General features: G+C 40.2%; 1 long non-coding RNA gene across 1 annotated transcript; it reads left to right on the top strand.

Moving 5' to 3' along the window:
• The first annotated feature begins 1,108 nt into the window (after nucleotides 1-1,108).
• LOC109143444 lies at nucleotides 1,109-20,964 on the top strand. The gene is made up of 4 exons (XR_002043622.2): nucleotides 1,109-1,281; nucleotides 1,385-1,486; nucleotides 3,324-3,427; nucleotides 20,406-20,964. It is a non-coding gene; the product is annotated as an uncharacterized LOC109143444 (long non-coding RNA).
• Nucleotides 20,965-21,395: the final 431 nt, after the last annotated feature.

Genomic DNA, 21,395 nt, shown 5'->3' on the forward strand with positions numbered 1-21,395 from the left:
GCGACGGCACCCCCTGTGCCCCGGGGTGGGTGGCTCTGCCCCCTCGCTATTTAACACTCGCTGCCCGGGCCGGGGGCAGGTGACAGGTGGGCTGTCCCAGGTGGGCTGTCATCTGCCGGCTGTGACCCCGCTCCGCCGCACCTGAGCGCGCTTTGCAGCGCCCCGCGTCCGCCCCGTCCCTCGGTGCCGCCCGCGCCCCGCATGAGGGGCAGGGGCTGGGGCTGAGGCTGAGGCTGAGGCTGAGGCTGGGGCTGGGGCTGGGGCTGGGGCTGGGGCAGGGGCTGGGGCTGAGGCTGGGGCTGGCGCTGAGGCTGGGGCTGGCGCTGAGGCTGGGGCTGGGGCTGAGGCTGGGGCTGGGGCAGGGGCAGGGGCAGGGGCTGGGGCTGAGGCTGGGGCAGGGGCTGGGGCTGAGGCTGGGGCTGGGGCAGGGGCAGGGGCAGGGGCTGGGGCTGAGGCTGGGGCAGGGGCTGGGGCTGAGGCTGGGGCAGGGGCTGGGGCTGAGGCTGGGCTGAGGCTGGGGCTGGGGCAGGGGCTGGGGCTGAGGCTGGGCTGGGGCAGGGGCTGGCGCTGGGGCTGGGGCTGAGGCTGGGGCAGGGGCAGGGGCTGAGGCTGAGGCTGGGGCAGGGGCAGGCGCTGGGGCTGAGGGGGCTGGGGGGCTGGGGCAGGCTGGGGTGAGGCAGGGGCTGGGGCAGGGGGCTGGGGCTGGGGCTTGGGGCTGAGGCTGGGGCTGGGGCAGGGGCTGAGGCAGGGGCAGGGGCTGGGGCTGGGGCAGGGGCTGAGGCTGGGCTGGGGCAGGGGCTGGGGCTGAGGCAGGGGCTGGGGCAGGGGCAGGGGCTGGGGCTGGGGCTGGGCTGAGGCTGGGCTGGGGCAGGGGCTGAGGCAGGGGCAGGGGCAGGGCTGGGGCTGGGGCTGAGGCTGGGGCTGGGGCTGAGGCTGGGGCTGGGGCAGGGGCTGAGGCTGGGGCTGGGGCTGAGGCAGGGGCAGGGGCAGGGGCTGGGGCAGGGGCTGGGGCTGAGGCTGGGGCTGAGGCTGGGGCTGGGGCAGAGGCTGGGGCAGGGGCTGGGCAGGGGCTGGGGTCGGCTCGGCTCGGCTCGGGGTGCCCCGCCAGGCTTTGGGAGCCGCTCCGCACGTGGAGACAGCGCTCCCGGCTTGGAGGAGGCCGCTGCTCGGACAAGGTGAGGAGCACAGTCCTTGACTGCTCCAAGAAGTCAAGAGGTGGCATTTGCTGTCAGCCAGCATACCAAGAGCTCGATGGAAAGTCTGAATTGGACTTCTAACACGGTGAATAGGGGAAGTGATCCCACAGCAATGTGCAAAGCTACATCAGTGTAAAACTTGGGCAAGTGACAAGAGAATTAACCTTTTCCTTCTCTTTTTTTAAAAGCTTCCACAGCTAAGATCCACCTGTTTCAGAAAATTGATTAGTTGTCTGAATTCAATGTATCTTCCCAAGAAGATACACTCATTTAAAAATAGTGACTCAAAGGTATGGATCCTATGAATTACTCTGTATAAAAAAGAGACTATTGTGTATTCATTGTGTGACATGCACAAACTATATTTGTGCAGATTGTATACATAAAACACAGGGAAAAATATCTTAGCACCTTTTTGCCAAAATAATGAATATCTTTTTACCCAGGCTAAAAGGTTGTTACACAGTTCTGGAAGATCAGTTTGAATAGATCTGGTTACAACTTTACAGTTCTATTATTATCACTGTATATGATTTCATATAGCAACAAGCAAATATAATTAGATGCTTATATGATGTATAGAACTTGAACCCTTTAATCACTTTATCCCCCTTGCAATCTCATTGAGTCTTAGTGGAAACAGTAACTAATGTCAACTAACTCTCTACAGTTGATCACATAAAAAACTTTATATAAATAAGAACTTACTAATCAGACAAAAACGTTTGAATAATTAAGTAAATGAAGCATATTACAGCAGGCCATCTGAGGACATAATACGAGGTTTTTGATAAGTATAATGTCTGTATTGAAATTATTTAATGCCATATGTTGTTGTAACTATTCAGAAAGGAAGCAGCTTTGGGGGAAAAAATCATATTGATTTAATGCTACATGTGAACTTACTACTGCTACTCGTTATTTGGTCTTGCAATAAAAATGTGGGAAATACAAACAGAAAGTCTCTTAAATGGATCTTTTGTAAATGTGTAGCATATGCTTACCAAAATACTGAAGTTCACTAAGCTGCTTCAAGTAAATGAATCTTTTTAAATTCAGGTTTAAAATGCATGTGAATAATAGAGATCTTACAGACAACTCATTTTACACACAGCTCCCCTGTTTTATGTCATGATCATCATGATTTTGAAACAGAATCAAAGAATCTTGAATTCTATAAACAGGAATTTAAAGACACATTGCTTTCTTTGAAATGTGTCGATGCTGTAAAAGCATAGTGCTGAAAGGCTGCCAAGCTAATAGGCCAGTGAGCACTAGGAAGAGATTAATTTTATACCTGGAATGAGTGTATACAGTTTCCATGCTATTTAGTGAAAGGGCTGGAATGTGCACTAGATTTTCCTTCATGGTGTAGTGTTATGTTAAACCCTGGAGTTATGAGCCAGCCTCTACAACAGAGAGTCTCAATTCAGCACTGGGACCACCTATGGATGTTAGTCCACAAGAAAGTAAATCAAAACGGGATGTTTGAGATGCTTGCATTTTTTTCCCCCCAGTGTTTTGTTGAATGCTGGTGCTGGTACGCCAAAGTCAATGTGAATATTTGGGAATGCAAGTATGTTAGGAGCATTTCTGTTTATTTTGAAACATGCATATATTAAAATGGAGAGGTGTGTGCTAGCAACCACAATCCCCTCACTAGAGCGCCCTGCCTGAGGTGTAGCCAAGTTGTAATCTCCAGGTGTGTTCTTTCTATTTTTCAAAGGAGCCTGATCAATAAAAAGAGACAGAGTGAAGGCAAGGCAATGGAATCTACTTCCACAAGTTTCGTTAGCCAGCAGTGATTTGGAGAGGACATTCAGAGTTCCAGACCAGTTTTGGAAACTGCTTCTTTAAAGGTTTCCAGAAAAATTGTATTATATTTGCTTTCGTTTTCCTGTAGCTCACTGTTGCCTTTTAGAATGGATTTTTGGAAAAGTAAACAAAAGGAAAAAAGAAACCAACCAAGCAAACAAAACCAGGCCTTTTTTATTATCAATCACCTTAAGGTATTTGGTTCAGTATATTGGATCATACTACCAGGATCTGTATATTGGGTCATCCTACTGTGGTAATTCCAATTTGTCATTCATTGTGAGGAGGATGACATCTCCATACCTTTTCTAGGGCAGCTGGAAAAGAAGCCAAACACTTCTGGTGTGCCAACTTCAGTCTACATGACTGAGTAGGAAGAACAATGCTGAAGGAGGAATCTTTTCCTAAGCAAAACCGTGAGTGAATTGTATTCCTGAAAAATTACCACTTCCTGACTTTCTTAGTCAGAAGTAGCTGGACATTGTGAATATTTGGAATGTTAAAGAATGGTCAGAAAGAGCTAAAAGCATTATACAAATTGTTCTTTCATGGTGCATGTCATGCGAGGTTGCTATTCCAGACAGAGACACACTGAAGTAGGTGACCACACCTTGAATTCATGTGAGAAGAGGCGGAGTCATCCATTTTGTCCAAGAAAATACCCACAGGCAACAGTTACAGCTGTTGATATAACATAGTCATACACCTACAGACGTGCACAAGTAAAAAAAGTTAACTGCTAAATCAGTAACTTGATAAACCAAAGAAAGCCCATTTAAAAGTATTTGAGAGAATAGCTGGGCCTAGTGGAGTGCTTAACATAACACTCAATATCAAATAAATAACCAAACTTCACGGTCCATTTTTACATTTGGCTGAGGAAGAAATGTGAGGAGCTATACTCACAAAAAGTTTCATCAGTAATCACTTGGAACTTTTCTCAGTCATTTAGAGATTCAAATTACACAATAGTAAATACAATCCTGGATAAAGTATTCTTTATTTTTCGGGTTCTTTGAACTCTTAAGTATGACTAAATTACTTTTTTGAGGTAAAAACCATGTAGATACGTAAAACCTAAGGCCAGAAGTTTCATTGGCTTGTATTGTTCAACTTCAAGGGCGTTGCCTTTTATGCTCACTCTTGTGTTTCATTCATTCGTACACTGCCACTGCAGACCCCAGCAGCCAAGGAGACCTTCTGGACCCTGGAACAGATTTTTTTCTGACTCCCTTCACCCTCAGGTTATTTCCTGTTCTCCAGCTGTGATGATTCCACTCAATCATAGTCACTCAGATGCTATTGCATACTACATATGGGAGAAGCAACATTTATCCATAATTTGTTTAGAACTGCTTCAGAAAAAGGAAGAGTTGTACTTATCAGAAGAATAGAAAGTACAGGGGTGGTTCTGTTGGGAATCAGTTAGCCTTGTCATGTAGTAATTACTGTATTTTAACTTTATAATAAACTTTAGCTATAGTATTTGATAAGCAAAGCTTGTAAATTACTTGCATTCTAGAATCTTTGCAAAATGCATTTAAGAGTAATCACAGCTCTAACCACTAGGGGAAAAAATCATGTGATATATGCCAGCTGTACATTTCTGTTTAGCCACTGAAGAGTCTCCTGCAGGAATCTTTGGTCGAGGTTGGATTTTTATCATGTGTCAGTATATAAATTCAATAGAATGAACAGCATGCCTTTCTTTTTCTTTAGTAAAAAAATTGACTAATGCCACGGTGACCTCATACAGCTATGTTTTATGCTTTTGGCATTTTGGCTCAGCACAGTGAGTAGATAAGCAGGATACATGTCCAGCTGTAAAGAAATAAGCAATCTAATCATACTGCTGAAAATGATATGGTTCTGTTTCACTTCTGGTTCATCTTGTTTCCTCTTGTACCTCTGTTAAGGAGTGAACACGTCAGGCTATGCTGTCATTCATTAGGAAGGCCATGCCAGCTACAGAGTATCTGTCTAGAGCCAGCTGAGAGATTCTTCTTGTGGAGAACTCACTCATTAAAGTGAGTGGCAATAGTGAAACTGGAATTGCAGGAACACAAATTTTTAGTTTGTCATTCAGTGGCTGGCGGATGGAATACTGCATCATACAGTGGACTGTATAAAATGCAGAGAAAAGGTGGCATAACAAGAAGGTATGAATGAATGGTACTTTTCATTAAGGTGTATGGATATAGCTCCTCAAGGATTTTAATTTGATTTGGATAATGTCAGTGGTGTATCAATCCAGAGGAAGCAGAAGGCATTTTGGATTTAAGCTGCTGACTGTAGTGCTTAGTTCTGTGGGGAACAGGTCCATGGCCCTTTTCCTTTCTAATGGCTATCTCTGTAACTACTGTAGCGAAAAAGAGTACTCTGGAATATTGCCTTCTTCAGGTTGCATAAAACAATTGAGACTCCTTGTGGGCTCCTCTGCCCAGGCAGGCAGAGGGCTCCTTTATAGGTGGCCAGGAGTCATTGTAGCTCCAGTGTTTAAAAAGACAAAAGAAAGTTTGGGTCATCATGGCATGATAACGCAGGTAACACTTTCTGAGGCAAATGAGGACTTTTCTGATGATTACAGCTCCACGAGCAGTGTATGTCAAGCCCTCACAAATTATATGCTCTTCTCTATCATTATTTTCTTTCACTTTGAGCTTTCTTTAATAAAAATCTTACCATGTGGAATTAGACCAGTTAGGCTAATTTCATCTGTAGGAATGACATTTGAAAGAATTTTAACAGATTAGGGGAAGGAGTATCTTGTAAAAGCATCCTTCAGCCTGATCAGTTGTATACACATGGTTTAGGAAAAAAAAAAAAGTCATGCTTCACTAGCCTTCTGGAACTCTTTGAAGATAACACTGCCAAGATAGGCTGTAGCATGGACATTATATTTTTAGATTTTTAAGAGTCATTTGACAATGTTTTACCCAAGAGATTAATGCTTAAAGAGAGGGGAGTGAGGGGGCAAGAGGAAAGTTTGCTCATTAAATTGAAAAGTAGCTCTAAGCAAGAGCAGTGAGGAGCTAGAAGTGTCATTTTTACAGACGGGGGAAGTAGAATTTGTAAGGCTGCAGCACTTCTGTGTATCAAGTTAACTTATTTACATAAATGGCTTGGATGGATGTATTCTTCTGAAACTAGAACAGGCTCATTATTATTCATTTATTGCACTAAGAAACTGTAACACAGTTTGTAATCCCAGTACACTGAACATGGTAATTTTTGAGACTGTCCCAGCGCCCTTCTAGACACTGTGGAACAAAAGCAGAAGGCAAGTGTTGTTTTCCTGATTACACAGAGGAGGTTCTGAGGCCTGGACAGACTTGATCCAAGCCACCGAGGAAAATCAGTAGATCTGATGAGTGAATGTGTTTTCTTAGTCATGAGATGGGATTTCTGATTGGGAGATGTTCCCGTTTCACAGGAAACAACAGCAAATTCCAAAAAACAGTGAAGTGCTGAAAAGCAAATATTGCCAGGTCAACAAATCTGAAATGCATCTCCAAATAAATGTACAGTGTAATTAGAAAATAAATTTAAAGTTTGTTGTAAAAGCCTATCTTTTAGCATAACTTATGCACCTGTAAGAAATAAAATTTTATATGGAAATTACTTTGAAGAGCATACAAGAGTTCTCCATGATGTATAAAAAAACACCCTTAAAAAAATAGTGCAACATTGCTAATTAAAAGTTGCTTAGTTCAAATACAACTTTCTAAATAAAACCCATATCTAAATTGTTTCTATATATTACAGAAAAAGAATTAAGCAGAAAGGAGCACTTATTTTGGCCCACAGCATATATATAATGGTACAGCAGTGACAAATTGAGTGTGACCACCGCTGTGTCTACAACTTGGGTTTGAAATATTAAGCTTAGCAAGATGTGAACATGACCACACACATCAAAAGGATGTTCCAAGATGCTGCCCACCTCTTTCTGTGCATCCACTTCCCAGGATACTAAGCTTAAAATTGTAAGTGGCAGATGAAATTTTCAAAGGAACTACCTATACGGTAAAAAAAATTTCTCTTTTTGGATTAGAATTGTGTCTTGCATTTCTACATGTCTTTTCTCTAGTTTAAATACCCTTTTCAAAAAACCAAGACCTTACCCTTCTACTTTGTTTTTGAGTTCCTGGGAATCCTGCCTGACTACACTTCCAATACAAGGTCTGAATTTACTCTTGCAAAGGAGACTTCGTAAGACTCCAGCAGAGATAATACTGATTTACCCAGCTGTGAAATGGAGCAGATTGAGATACTTCAACTTAAAAATATCTCGTCTCTCTCCCCATTCTGCTTATCTCCTTCAAACTTTGCTGAGAGTTCTTGGAACTACTCAGTGCTCCTCTCTGCCTGTTTATAGTCCCTTGCTTTGTGCATATAGACTCCTAGCTGGAATGTAGCTGTAGGAACAAATTCCTGTGAGGCAAGTTAGGGTGGTAGTTTTGTAGTATTTGATACTTCGTGGTTAATAATTAGGGTATGTGCTTTTACATCTTGGTAAACGTAAGGTAACCTTAGGTAGTTTGATGGTCAATGAGAATGGGCTAATCAACCTTGTACCCACCACAGGAAAACAATGTGTGCATGAATAGCTGCCATGGATTACATAATGCACTGTAATTTTTACCTTCTCTTACTTCACAGTTTATGCCTGGAAATAACTTGTTCTGGTTGCTATAGCTGACTTGTTGAATGACTGAGTGATTGTAGGAACTAATCCATGCATTACCTAAAAAAGCTCTTCTTTAGCTGCAGTTGTGCATGCTAAGGATTTTTTATCTAAAGGACAAAGGCTCAAGTCCCAGTTCTTTATTGATGTGATTAATATAATTATGTATGTTTGAGACCACCATATTCTTCATGCAAGGTGGCTGTGGTAGGGTCTTTTATGCTAAAGCTCCAATATAGACCTTACCCATGCCTAGGTTGGAATTGCCACACCTCTTATATGGCATAAAGAGGTATCTAAGTTAGAAAAGCAGCTCGGTGTGCTGTTATTGCTTGTGTTATGTCCTAAAGGAACATGAGTCAATCAATAATTAAGCCACAAAGTACTGCCTGTTGACATGGCAACATGTTCACAGATGTGACGTGAACTTAATGTCCTTCTTTCATGTCTCCTGTGAAAGTAAGAGTCTCCTAAACTCAGTAACAAAGAATTGGAGCAGACATTGCCAGGGGTAAAGGAGAAAATACAAAAATTAGATGATTTCTTTTATAAATATGGATGCCTTGGAACCCTTTTTCTCTCAATTCTCCTGCAATAAATGGTCTCTCTCACTTTTTTAAGTACAAGGACCTTCCCCTAATCAAAAAATCCCCAATTGCTTATTGCCAAACCCTTTTAGAAGCATGAAATGAACTTCCTTATGGATCGCTTTCATGATTGCTTCTTTCCCATGTATTTCACCCCACCCACATTTTTTAATGGAGCTGAAGTGAACACGCTCTTTTAGGTTACTGCTGTTTAGGCAAGAGTCTGTCTAGCTCCAAGAATAACATTAGCCGCTGCACCACAGATTAAGGGTTGGCACGAAGGTCCAAATATGAATTTGTCATCATCGGTTGGTGCCTGTTGTTCTGAAGACGAAAGAAGCACGAGTTTGTGTGACATCAACTTCCGTACGTTGGGATCGTTTTTCCTGGCTGTTTCTGCAGTTTCCCTGCACGTGCTCCCACTCTCACACTCTCTCTGCTTGCCAGTTACCCTGTTCTTCTCTTGGCTTGCATGTCTTTCTTCCAAGCTTTCTGCAGCAGATGTTAATGGGTCTCTCCAACACGTTTTGTTTGCCACATGTGTTGCTGCCTGTGTCACAATGGGTGAGGTTAATTTTTCTTTTTTTTCCAGGGCATCTTTTTGCTCTGCCTCAGTCGTTCTCTTGATCTTTCACACATTAAAAGTTTACTACACGTTCTTTCCTTTGGGAGCTTGGTGTCCTCCATGCAAAGGACATGTCCAGTCCAGCAGAAATACGCTTTTATAAGATTGCTTCAACAGTGTTTGTGCAACCACTTTGCAGAACTTTGTTATTCATGATTTTATCTTGCCACTTGATATGCATAATAGCTTGAAGGTGCCGTTGATTAAATTTTTCCAATGCTTTGATGTACCAGTACTAGCGTTTCCATGTTTCTCAGCTCTAGAGTGAGGTAAAATTTAGAGCACTACAGAAAAGCCAGGGTTTGGTCTTATGTCTAATAATGTAATTCCATATTTGTTGGATGTAATTCTCCATCTCAATATACAAAAATGAATTGGTGTATAAAAGCCAGCTGTTTTGAAATTCACGTGAGGGAGAGACATTAGATGCAGGGTTTAAAATTCTCGTGTGTATTCCTTGCCCTTTAAGAAGCCAGGTAGCCTAAATTTTATAAAAGTACAAATCTCAGCTGCAGACTACTGTGCAGCTGGGCAGTCTGAATGTTTGGTGGACTCTATACCCCTCAGCAAGTATTAATCCTAGCCTTCCAGACATAAAATGTGTGGAAAAGTAATACCTAAGTACAGTGATAAAAAGAGACAGACAAGATTGCTGAGACAGCAGGGTGACCTCATACTTTATGAAATACATCCCTTCATTTCTCCTTGGCTGCTTTCTTTTTAATGCTTTTCTTCAGCATCCTATGTGAGTTCAGGTCTCTGAGCAGATGAAATTTTATTTTTAAACAAGAAACTTCTTTCTGCTTATATCACTTTTCAGATCAATTTTGATAAAAAAGTGTACTCTAGCAATATATTTTCATGAGGAGCAATTCAAGAATTTAAGATCCTCAACAGCATCTTTGGGTTCAGATTTGGGTAAAGTGTACAGCTGAATGACATGTTTGCTGTGCCCTTAATAAATAAATTGCTCACTGGCTGTGCTGCTTGCAAACAGGCAGCCTTTAGGCAATGCCCAGTTGTCCTTTGTAATATTTGAAAGGCAGGTTCTGTTGAGCTGGCGAAAAGGGCCCAAATCTCCATTCTAAAATACTGACATGCTATTTTCATTTATTGAAAAATAATACTCTAAGGCTCTTCACTTGGAATTCTTCTGCGAATTTTTAACACGCAAATCAGTTCATAAACCTTACGATACATATAATTTACAAACAAAAGCTAGACATTTAATGGGATTTCTGCAGGCACATTATAATTATACCTGAACAATAGTCAACAGGGAAGGGAGTGATGGTAACACCATTAGGAAAAGAGAAGCATGACTGCTACCTCTGCAAGACCTAACTTGATGGGAACTCAGCTATTCCCATGGCAATTCAAAACACTGAAATTATGCTGATTTAGTACTTGGTGTGCATTTATGACACGTTTTTGTTTTTTTTTTTTAGATCTTACTTGAAAAGTGTCGCATTGATACAACTGGGCCTCATCGCACGCAATAAAATTCCACCCATACAAAATAAATTAATATGTGCAATACCTTTGGTTCACTCTCCAGCACATATACATTCAGAAAAAAATACAGTAAATTATTGTACCATTGAATGCATTCAGATCTCTTCTAAGCTGTAAAGTATACTTTGTTCTGGCCTTTAGTACTTAGAGATTTTCATTAATTTTGCTAATTACGCTGTTTCTCTCTTTCATTCCTGTGACTTTAATAGCCCCATCTGCTGGCTGAGCACCAGGTACGAGAACTAGCACGTACCTTTGAAAGCCTCTTGTTGGAACAGGGCTTCCATAAACTTGCTACTAAAATGTTCTGTAAGTGAACATTTCTCTAAGTGAGACAAAAGAGAGAAAATTGGAAAACTGCATTTTATAGATGCATATTATCTCACAATGCTGTGGAGTTCATTTTGTGTTTACAAAGTTCTTGGTTTCTGCCAGTGTCAAGTCTGCTTTGCTGATGATAAAAATGCACTTTTGTTGTTGTAGGGACTTAATTTCCTAAAACAATTTACAGTTTTCTAAAGTGAGAAGCTGTGAAACTGTAGGAAGTGGAAGAAAATGTAAGATTAAATGTTAGTGGCAATGCTCAGTGAAAAAGGAACTAAGCAAAGATTTGCCTTCAGATGCAGTACATCAGTAGCAGTGGGACTGTGTTGTGTTCTGGAGTTTGTTTTGTTACTACTCTTCCCTAGGCATCCATTTGTGTAGAAGGTAGGATACAGGGCAGGAGAGATGCTCGGTGTGACTCAGTAGGCTCATTTTTATGTTCTAGTGTTCTTTTAATGGAAGTAGGTGTGACAAATCTCCCAGAAATAATGAGGGAGGCTTGATTCATCCCCTCATTTTTAAATGGAGCTACTCTGTACTGCTTTTTGAGGGAGAGCTTTTGATGTTACGTGTATGGCCATGGTACTACTTGTTCTACATGGATGTAAAGAAAGTAGCTTAAAAGATAGCTAAAGAATATGAGCACGTGTTTCTTGTACATCACTGAAACTGAACACAAATTTGATGTTGCATCTGCAGGTTGTCCTAAATAAGTATTGCTACTATAAACCTGTGATTTATCAATCTATTAATACAGAAAAATCAAACATTTAATAGATTTCAATGATATTTAAAAATATCTTGCATATAAAAATATATTCTCTACAAAACCTGTCAAATGGCCTGGGAAAGGAAAATCCTGATAAAAACAATGTTGGGGGAGGATGTATGTTGGAGGAGTAGACCAGACATCTGATTGTGGTCACTATGAAGAAACAGAAACTTGAGGAGGAAGGGAAAAGTACTAATGAATGTACGGTGAATAAGAGCCTAAACTGTATTATAATTTTTGATGCAGTCCATTGCAATAAAGATCACCTTAATTCTTTTGCAAGGTGCAGTAAAGAAAACTATGCTGAATAAGAGCAATTTGTCTTTTTCCAGAGTTTAATCCAGTGACTGAACACAGAGAGAATGATTTAACAGAGCTTAAACAAGCACTAACAGAAAAATAAGTTACCACAGCCATCCTATTAATCAGTGGATTCTGGTCTGATAAGATACTTGAGTGTTTTTTAGGGCAGTGAAATGTACAAGACAAGTCAAAATCGCTTATGATGGTCTCACCAATATAGCAATCCACACTTTCTTATGACTGTGACGATGTTCAGTAAGTCCTTACAAGAAAATCACAGTGAAACTATTACTCTGTTAGTAAATGAATGTTTACAAATCCTTGTGAACTAAAATTGGTGAGTGAAAGTTATCTTTGCTTATAGCCTGGTCTAAAATACAGAGGGATTGAGTACCAAAAATAAATAAAAGATTTATTTCATAAAGATTATGTGCAGGATTGTGCTCATGCTCTTTTAAAAGTTAGTTCAAAACTCAGTTGCTGAAATTTTCAAAATATTTAAATGTTTCGGGTGAGTTTTACTGAAAGTCAGAAGGGCTCGTGGTCCCCATTCACATAATTGCTTGGGAAAATATCAGCTCCTATCCTAGTTCTATAATAAATAGCACATGGCTTAGAAGACCAAAGGAGAGCTTCCTGCTGAAGATCATGCACAAATACTAGCATACCACGGAAAACTTTCTGGTGGCGTCAGTGCGGAAGATACAACACAGGATGCCTTTAAGTGCATTAAAAGAACACAGATGATTTTAGAAGGAAACCTGGGAAATACATTGATCATATGTTCAAGATCAACGTTTTCCAGTTGGTGGGAGTGTTCCCGTAATACCTTTCTACTTGCACTCTTTTGCCTTCCAAATGCATTTAACACAGTGATCCAAGGAAATCCACCCTGCTGCAGCTTTCCCAGCCTCTGTGCTGTTCCTCTCCTGCAGAGGTGTTCTTTAATGAGCACATGTTTCTCAGTCACAGGTAGTCCACGTTATGCCTGACTGCATTTCTTTACAGGCTTTAAAACCCTAAGCCTGAAGGCACAAGTGCCATATGTACACTGGATGGAAGCCTGATCCTTCAGTGGACAGCTCAAGCGATTATGAATTACTCACTTGTGAAATCCTGAAGTGATATAAACAAAAGGACTGGTGAATCATTAAAAAAACCTGATTTCTGTTTTAAAAACAGTTTAGTTCATTTAATGATAAAGTTTTAAAGTTAGCTGAAAGTTTTCTAACAAATTATCCTGTATACCTTGAGGAAAAAAAAAGTATATTAAGATCTTACATAAGTAATTGTTACCTTTTAACTATCGCTTAAAGATATGTGGAGAGGTAACCATCAAAGAAAATGTTACAAACAGCAGACCCTAAACTTTGTTTTGGTAGGATTGGCAGCTAACACTGACCATTTCTGCTAAGCAAGTATCTGGATTTGTCTTTTCCTAAAACCAGCTAATCCATGCTCTCTTCTTCAGGAACTACACTCACATCTTTTTGTATTCACTTGAAGAGCAGGTGGCTCAGATCAGCCAAACCTTAATCCTAGCAGACCTTGAACTTACTGGAACACTATTGCTCTTCCAGTGGGCTTAGAAGTTTTCTTTTTTTCCCCTGCCATTACGATGATTAATAATGATCTTGATGCACAGACACAGATGCACTTATACATACACTAATAAACACAAATAGGAAACATAATAGGCTAAGATATTTAAACCAGGAATCAGTCAGGAAGGCTGACCAGCAGGTTTTTTTAATGTGGTAGGCAAAAAAATCATATTTTTGCTAAACAAAGACAGAGTTAGTATTTAAGATAGTCTTACAAGTAAGAGACAAATGCTCTTCATTATCTACTGATTAAAGGAAAGGTGGTTTTCTATTCTACATTAGTTTACTGAACAGCTGAACAAATCTCCAAAATTTAAAAAAGATTATTACCAAATGTTCTGTGCTTTGCCTGTCTTAAATCTGAATGTTGTACAATTTGATGATCTGAGATAACCAATTTGTACTCAGACTAGCACAGAGCCCATGACAGCACACCTCTTGTGATTGTCTGTGCTTAGTAACCGTTTCTAAAATCCTAAACTGTCCACTATGAGCTTGGAGTAGTGAGACCACTTACAGATGCTTTTCCAAATTATGACTCATTATGTTAAGCCTTCTTTTCATGAAACTCTGCTTAACTGTGCATGTGCTGATTGTTTTCTTTGTCATCTGACTTTCAGACTGGTTACTGATCTCCTTTGATATACTGTACATGACATCCTAACAAAACCAAGTCTTTAATCAAAATGATGAGGATTCAAATGTGTGCCACTGTCAGACAGCAGGGTAAGGCTAACATGCAGCAGATGTGCAGGTCAGATGGAATGAATGGATTTAAGACATACAGTTGGTACAATCTTTAGTTTAACCCTAGATCTGATTTTAAAATCCAGGCAAAACATTTTCACAATGAGCTATGTTGGTTTGAACTGCCAGCTGGCAAACGACTGGCACAAATATTTTATACATGCGGTAGTCCTGACAAGCCCTGATAGTCACAATCTAGAGAGCAACAGGAATTCATTGCAGAGAAAGAGATCGATGGCTCTTGAGGACAAAAATAACTTTTATGACAAAAATCACTTGCATTAGTAGTTCTGTGTCAATATTTTCTCTTGCATGTTGCTAATCTGCAAGATCAAAATGTAGAAAAGCAAAAGGCAGGTGGTTGCTTCTAACAGATTTCATTAATGCAAACCCAAAACACTGAGGTTGCATAAATGAAATCTGCAGCTGTGAATCAAAAATAACACTCAAGGATCAGGAAGCACCAAGAGCAAATATGTCAGAATTTGATCTCCTTTAATATAGTTTAGAAAAGAGCCTGCAAATTTAAACATTTATTTGTGTGAGCTGAACTTTTCTTAAGAAAACAATATATAAACTGTGGGTGGGATAGACTGATCTATTTTTCTCCTACACATACACAAAAGTTTTAAGACAGTGCCAGCCTTACTGAGCTCAGTGGGAGTTGTGGTGCTCCATACTTTCAAGGAGATGCTTTTCCTGCAAACCAGTTCTGACGTGACTGATGCCACTAGTGTTTAAAGCACACCATGATTAATTTTCCTAAGTTCGTTACAGGCATTGAATTTATGGTAGTAAAGACTGTTAAGGGCATTGCTATTTATTAGGGGAAGTGTTACAAGATAGTATTTTCCCTATAGGGAAGTACAGTTGATAGAACTTAATGGACTATAAAAATAAACAGGTAAGTTATGTTTTTTATTCTACTCTGGGAAAATATAGGTTTTTATGCACTGTAGTGATATTTGTTTAATGTTGTTGATTTTGAACTGAAGAGTCCTGTCCCCCATTGCTATTGGTACATGCCAAGATTTTGTGGATTCAAGCTGTGCACTGGTTAATTGTAAATTCACTGAAAGATCCACGAGAAATGCTGATGGCAATAATAACACTCAACTGAATAAGCAGTTAAGCACTTCTTAACAAGTTATCTTGTTGATGAGCCCAGTAGAAATACTGAGATGGATAAATTAATCAGTGGCTAATTCCTGCTCAAGAAGTCTGAGCAGAACGTGCTGTTCCAGGGATACAAAGGAACGAGAGAGTTTGTAGGTACCTCCAGATGTTGATTCCTCTTGTATAAGAATTTTTCCTATACAGCATTTCCAGCAGTGTCACTGGTGTGTATGGCTGTTGATCTCCAGCTGGAGCATCAGTCCTTTGATGGTTATAGGTAGAGGGATTGAATACACAGCAGCCCTAACGGCACTCTAATATATACCAGACAATGATATGGCTTTTGTCAGCCACGAGTTTGGGGAAATGTTACCATTTGCAGACTAATCTTTCACTGAGAATAGTTTTTACTCTGAAAACAGAGGTGAATGAGTCCACTGAGGTTAATGAATTCATGAACATGAGTCAGAGATGTAGATCAAAACTCCTGCCTTCATTTTCTTACTGTATACTGAAGTATTTGTACAGTCATTGCTTTCCTTTTACATGGAGAAAATAGCATGATCATAACTTTTTAAAGTCATCATAAGAAAAGTATCCCTGTTGTGTAGTCATGTAGTATAAAGGGTCTACCAAAGCATGACGTGTATCAAAAATGTTTTTCAAGAGCACTCAGAGACTGCAGCGCCCAGTTTTGTACTTGGGTGCCCCACTCAAAATCAGTAGAACTATTTTCAGAAGAAGCCCCATGCATGACCATTTCCTTTCTGATGGCACTGCTCCTTACATTGCAATTCATCTGCACCCTGGCATCTTTGGGCAAAGAAAAGAATCCAGTTCTATATTTTTTTGTATTCTATTGGGAAGAATTTTATTGAAGCTTTGGATGAGAAAGGGTAACAACTGGAAATGTAACTTCACCTTTGTGATCTTAGCACATTTTCCTCAGTTCTGTTCAGCACGCTGAAAACTGACAATTGGAGGTCACGATGAGAATATCTACAGTTGTCAGAGAGTAAAGAATAATATGCAAATGCACAGTGCTTTAATAGTTGAGGAGGGCAATTTCTTTTTCTCTTTGTGACCCCTGTACTTAGGTTATACAGCAAATACCTCAATAAGTTAACACAGTCACATACTGCTGAGGAGCTATTAAGCTCCACAGTGTTAACATACATATTGTTGTGGAGCATTGTGGCTCTTATGATCATCAGGTCGTCTCTGTTTGATTCTCTTAAAATACCCTGATAGGTGATGTACTGTAGCTTCAAGCATCTGTTTAACCTAGAAGGTAACTTATGCCACCTGTGCATATGATGTCCAACACAGCGAATGCCAGTGGAAAGTCCCTGTTTTGCAGTCACAAAATGTTCTAAACCCCAGTCCTGGTCTTGGTGACATCTTTGCAATGTTCAGTTTGTAGCAGGGTTGACATAGCACGGTCAGCGCAGGATTTGCCTTTGAAGTGCTCTGTGGAAGATCTCTGGTTTAGGCTATAAATGTTCTGTGGACACTATTGTCTCAGCTCTCACTCGTGCCATCTTTGGTTTCTACAGTTGGGTGCAGATGCACTGACTTCTGACTGAGCATCTAACTTAGATCAGGTTCTCAGATACACATTCTTGTCTTAAAAATCAAAAAGGAAGAGTTGCACATTATTGATAACCACCAACTACACACCTTCCTGGTGATGAAGAATGGTGTCATAAGTCAACGCCTACGCTTTTGTCTTTTAATCTTATGTCTCTGTAAGGCTCCACCATAGTAATATCATCTGCTTCCTCTCATGTACCTTATGATTCTTCTATCCAGGACCTCAAATATTCCACCTGTGCTTTCTTGTCCTCTCTTGCTGTCCATACACAGTATCCTGAGGTCTCATTGCTATACCTAATTACTAGCTGGGCAAGAGGCAGCATGTCCTGTGGCTGCCTGTGTGTTGACTGTCCAGCTGGTGAGCCAGACAAAACAGAACTTTTAAGTTCACGTTGCAGTTTTTCTCTTAATGAGGCCAGTCATCTATCTAGTCATCAGTTTTCATGTAGCTGGGTAGAACTTAATATCTTTGAGATCGCTGCTCTTCTATCGAATTTATTTGAGATTGGCCAATAGATTCAAAAGTTAGTGGGAAAGACAGAAAACACAGTTGCATAAGCTTGGGATGATCAGGTTAGGAACACAGTAATGCTTTCTGAGTGCCAGACTAGACTAGTGCACTATTTAGGTGTGTACTCACTAGACTGAATGAGACAAACAGATTCAGAGATCAGATAGTTTCCTAAACACTGTAAATAATGCTATCCCAGGAATGGGTCAAGGAGACCTGCTTGTGTCAGCATATTCACATGGCCTCTCCTTCCACATTTTGCATCATGGAAATCACTTTGAATCTAGAACAGTCTCTAGGGCTAGTTACACCAGCATCCAGGGGAAAGTTTTGACATTGTGGAGATGTGCAGTGGAATCCCCATAGGCAGATCACAAACTTGAAGGTGTGTATATTGAACTCATGTGGTCTCTGAGATTTCATGCATCTATTCCTTCAGCTTAGTTTATGTAGAGGTCAAATCATTCAAATTTGTGAAATTTAGATTCAGAGTTCACAGGCTGTCCTTTGCAGAAGAAATAAAATGAAATCTTCGAATAACCCAAGTAATCACACTTCTTATAATTATGTTATCTATTATTATGTTATAATAATCCAAATAATCACACTAGATTGAGGATGGTGTGCTACTGCTACTGGATTCCTGCAGGACCACACTCACTGGGCCATTAATTTTCATTTGCATCACTTCCTCAACACAAAGCAGCCTTGATGTTCTCAGTGTGCTGTAACTGACAGCCCAGAGGTTCACAGCGTGCTGGACAGTCCAGGTGGTGCAGCTCTGGTGAAATGGCTTGTGTAGTCCCTTCCTCACAGTTCCAGTGTAGATGCTGAGCAATAGAGGGTGGGCAAAAGCAGGAGCAGATGAAGTTCTCAGTATAATTTTCTTCTTTAACTCACAGCTTCCAAAATTCTGCGGTTAAGTAAGAATCTCCGCTTTCATTTAAAAATTAAATCTCAGAAGACATAAAGTAAATCAAAAGAAAAACAAACAGATATTAATCTTGTGATGTTTGATCCAATTTTGTGTTTTGGGAACTGTCTTCTGGATTTTGAACACCTGGATTTGGCAGGGCTGCTATCATGCCTGGAACAACACACACAAAGAGTTTTCTTACTATCACTATTCCCCTCCCACTCCCTTTCAGGCAAATGAACTAATTTGGACATAATATTTCAACACATTTTTTGCATTGAAGGTGGCTAATAGCCTGCTACAGAAGGAATATATCTAAAAGCCCAAATAAATAGCTGAATAATGTGCTCTTCATGAACCAAATGATCCAAGTCTATAGTAAAACAAAATAATAAAAATTAATTTCTCTACTTTCATACCAAGCCTGAGTTTAGGATTTAGTATTTCAAAAAATACAAGGGTGGCATAACTGCTATGCTAGGGGCTATGAGTTCTCCTACTTTAATGAGTATCTTGACAACTTTAGGACATTTAAATTAGAAATATTTTATATGGTAGTAGAGATAACGTGTGAAAGAACCTAGAGTTCATGATTTTTTCCTATTTATCATCTTAAGGAAAGTAAAACGCTGAGTGTATACATTTATTTAAATTAGTTAGGCTTTAAAGACCTCAAATTCCTAGATCTGTTGGAACTATATCCTCAAATGTGTTCTGGCAATCAGCAGTTTAACTGAATTGAAGCATGAATTTGTAATTTTTTTGCTGGATCACATTAAAGGTATCCTGCAGCTTTGAGTCCTTTCTGTCTAAATATCCTGAAACTTTACAAAAGTTACGTACAATCCCAAAATAGAAAACAAAAATACTGCATAAGAACCTGAAATGGGGGAAAAGAATTTGAAATCCCATTTTTGAATATTGGCATCCTATTTTGATATTTGCAAATGCACTTCATTAATGTCTTAGGATTTAAGAAAAAGAAATGTTTTTTTAAACTTTACAGTTTATCTTGGTATGACTTTAAAAAGACTTTGAAATCCCTTTTTGTCTGTTAAAATGCACTTGAGGGGCTTCTGTGAATCTTTTTATTTACTGAGCACACCGGAGTGACTCACTCAGAAAAGTTTGGGACTATCAAGTAAAAGAAGTATTTCGTTTTTTCTCTAAATGTCTGGTATTCACTCGACAGACTGGAGGTGCTTCTCTATCATACTCATTCCTAGGATATTAGTTGATAGTTTTGTAGCTGTTTTGTTTAAGGAGGTGTCTGTATGCTGAGAATGCATGATCAGATTGTGAGTGGAAGAATTTCACTCTCTCTGGATGCTGTTTAATGTGGTCATGTACTACACATGCATTTTACTGAAATATCTGGTTTCGTTTCCTGATTTTTTTTTTTTTTTTTTTTTTACTTAAAAGACCTGAATGCAGTGGTCAGGGGGACTGGAGAGCTCAGAATGTTAGTAATGAGATATGGAGCCCTTTCCTTCTAGGTCACTGGCATGAATTTGACCCTGGTTAGTAATAACTGAGAGTTGTTATCAGCTGGTGGCTGTTTGGTGGCCTACGACACAAGCTGGTGTTTCCACTTTGTGTAGTGACCCATGGCTGCATACACATACACAGTCTTCAGTTAAAACATGTGCAAATAGCCTGGGAAATACCATATATCTCATGATTGAACTTCAAAACTCAGGCTGAAAGGTCATCTGTGGTGGCAATTAAGAGTGACGGGCTTTATACCCTGTCAGCCACAGAGAACAAGGTGCTCGCCAGCATTCACACAGGTCATTTGCTCCTGCTTGGACAGTGGAACTCACACATTTAAAGCAGAATAATGCAAAATAATGGGTAAGTACTAAATTAATTCTGTACAAGACAAAGTTACGAAGCAAGTCCTTACAGATCTGGAGTCTGTGAGCAAAAGGAGAGAAGCAGAAAATAAAGGGGAAGGAAACCTGGAAAAAAAAGAAATGGAAAAGGGAAAATATGGAATGGTAAAAAAGAGAATGTAGAGAAATGACAGCAAATACAGTGATGGCCCATACTTCCCAGAACACCTGACTCCTCTTCTTGTCTCCTTTACAGAGTTAATCTACTTCCTGTGAAAAAGTGGCTTGTTATACAAGATGAAAAACACAGCAGAGTATTTAGGCACATTCTTCACTTCCAGCATGTGAAACATCCTGCTTGTTTCAGCAGAGGGACTGTTGTTCCTTACAGTAGGTATTTGCCTTACCAAAGTGACGTTTTATAATCAAGCTGTGTGGACTCAGCTGAAGGGTTTGGTTATGATGATGGATGTGGTTTTGCTACATCATCAGCAAGCAGCATGATGACCAGGAAATTAGCAAGGAGTAACAAAGAAATAAGATCTCCACTGATGTGAAAGGAACTTTAGAGAGGGTTGGGAGGGCTTTTGGAGCAAATGCATGCTGGGTCAGGATTTTCCACAAACTCGTTCATCCATCTCTACAGTTACTGTTAAATATCTGTGACACGTGTGTTGATTGAATGGTGAAAGGCTTAAAGATCAGGCTGGGTTGACATTTTTTTTGTAAGGCTCAATATCATGAAAACATTTGAAGTGTAAAGAGCTGTAGAACTGGCTAGTTTCACATGTCATACTGATGCTGTGTGGCTTTGTAAAAGAACTGATACACTTTGACGCTCTAGGCCTGAAGCAAATACAAAGCATAGGACTTCTGAGCATGGCAAGAGACCGTGAAGCAGCAGCACAGAGCACCAGGTAAGATCAAATTCCTGGCTATCTTCCATTTTCCTGTCACACTGTGTATGCTTAATAAACTGCTTTTACAACAGTGATAGGATATGACTGCCACCTGCATGCTATGTAATGTGTATCCTCTACGGAAAGAGCATTTAGCAGCTGCAAGATGTAAGTACTTCAAGCCTAGAATACCTGGATGTTCTAAGGTGAGCTCACTGCTTTCTAAGCTGTAAAAATGCTTAATCCCTGTGTCACTTTATATTATTTTGTAGTTAATGTTGTCAGTGGGTTGACAAAGGCACATAACCAGGGGCAGAATCTGGCCTATCATATTTAGTAGGATGTGA

Source organism: Corvus cornix, chromosome 10 (assembly GCF_000738735.6).
Source record: "Corvus cornix cornix isolate S_Up_H32 chromosome 10, ASM73873v5, whole genome shotgun sequence".
Classification (NCBI taxonomy): domain Eukaryota; kingdom Metazoa; phylum Chordata; class Aves; order Passeriformes; family Corvidae; genus Corvus; species Corvus cornix.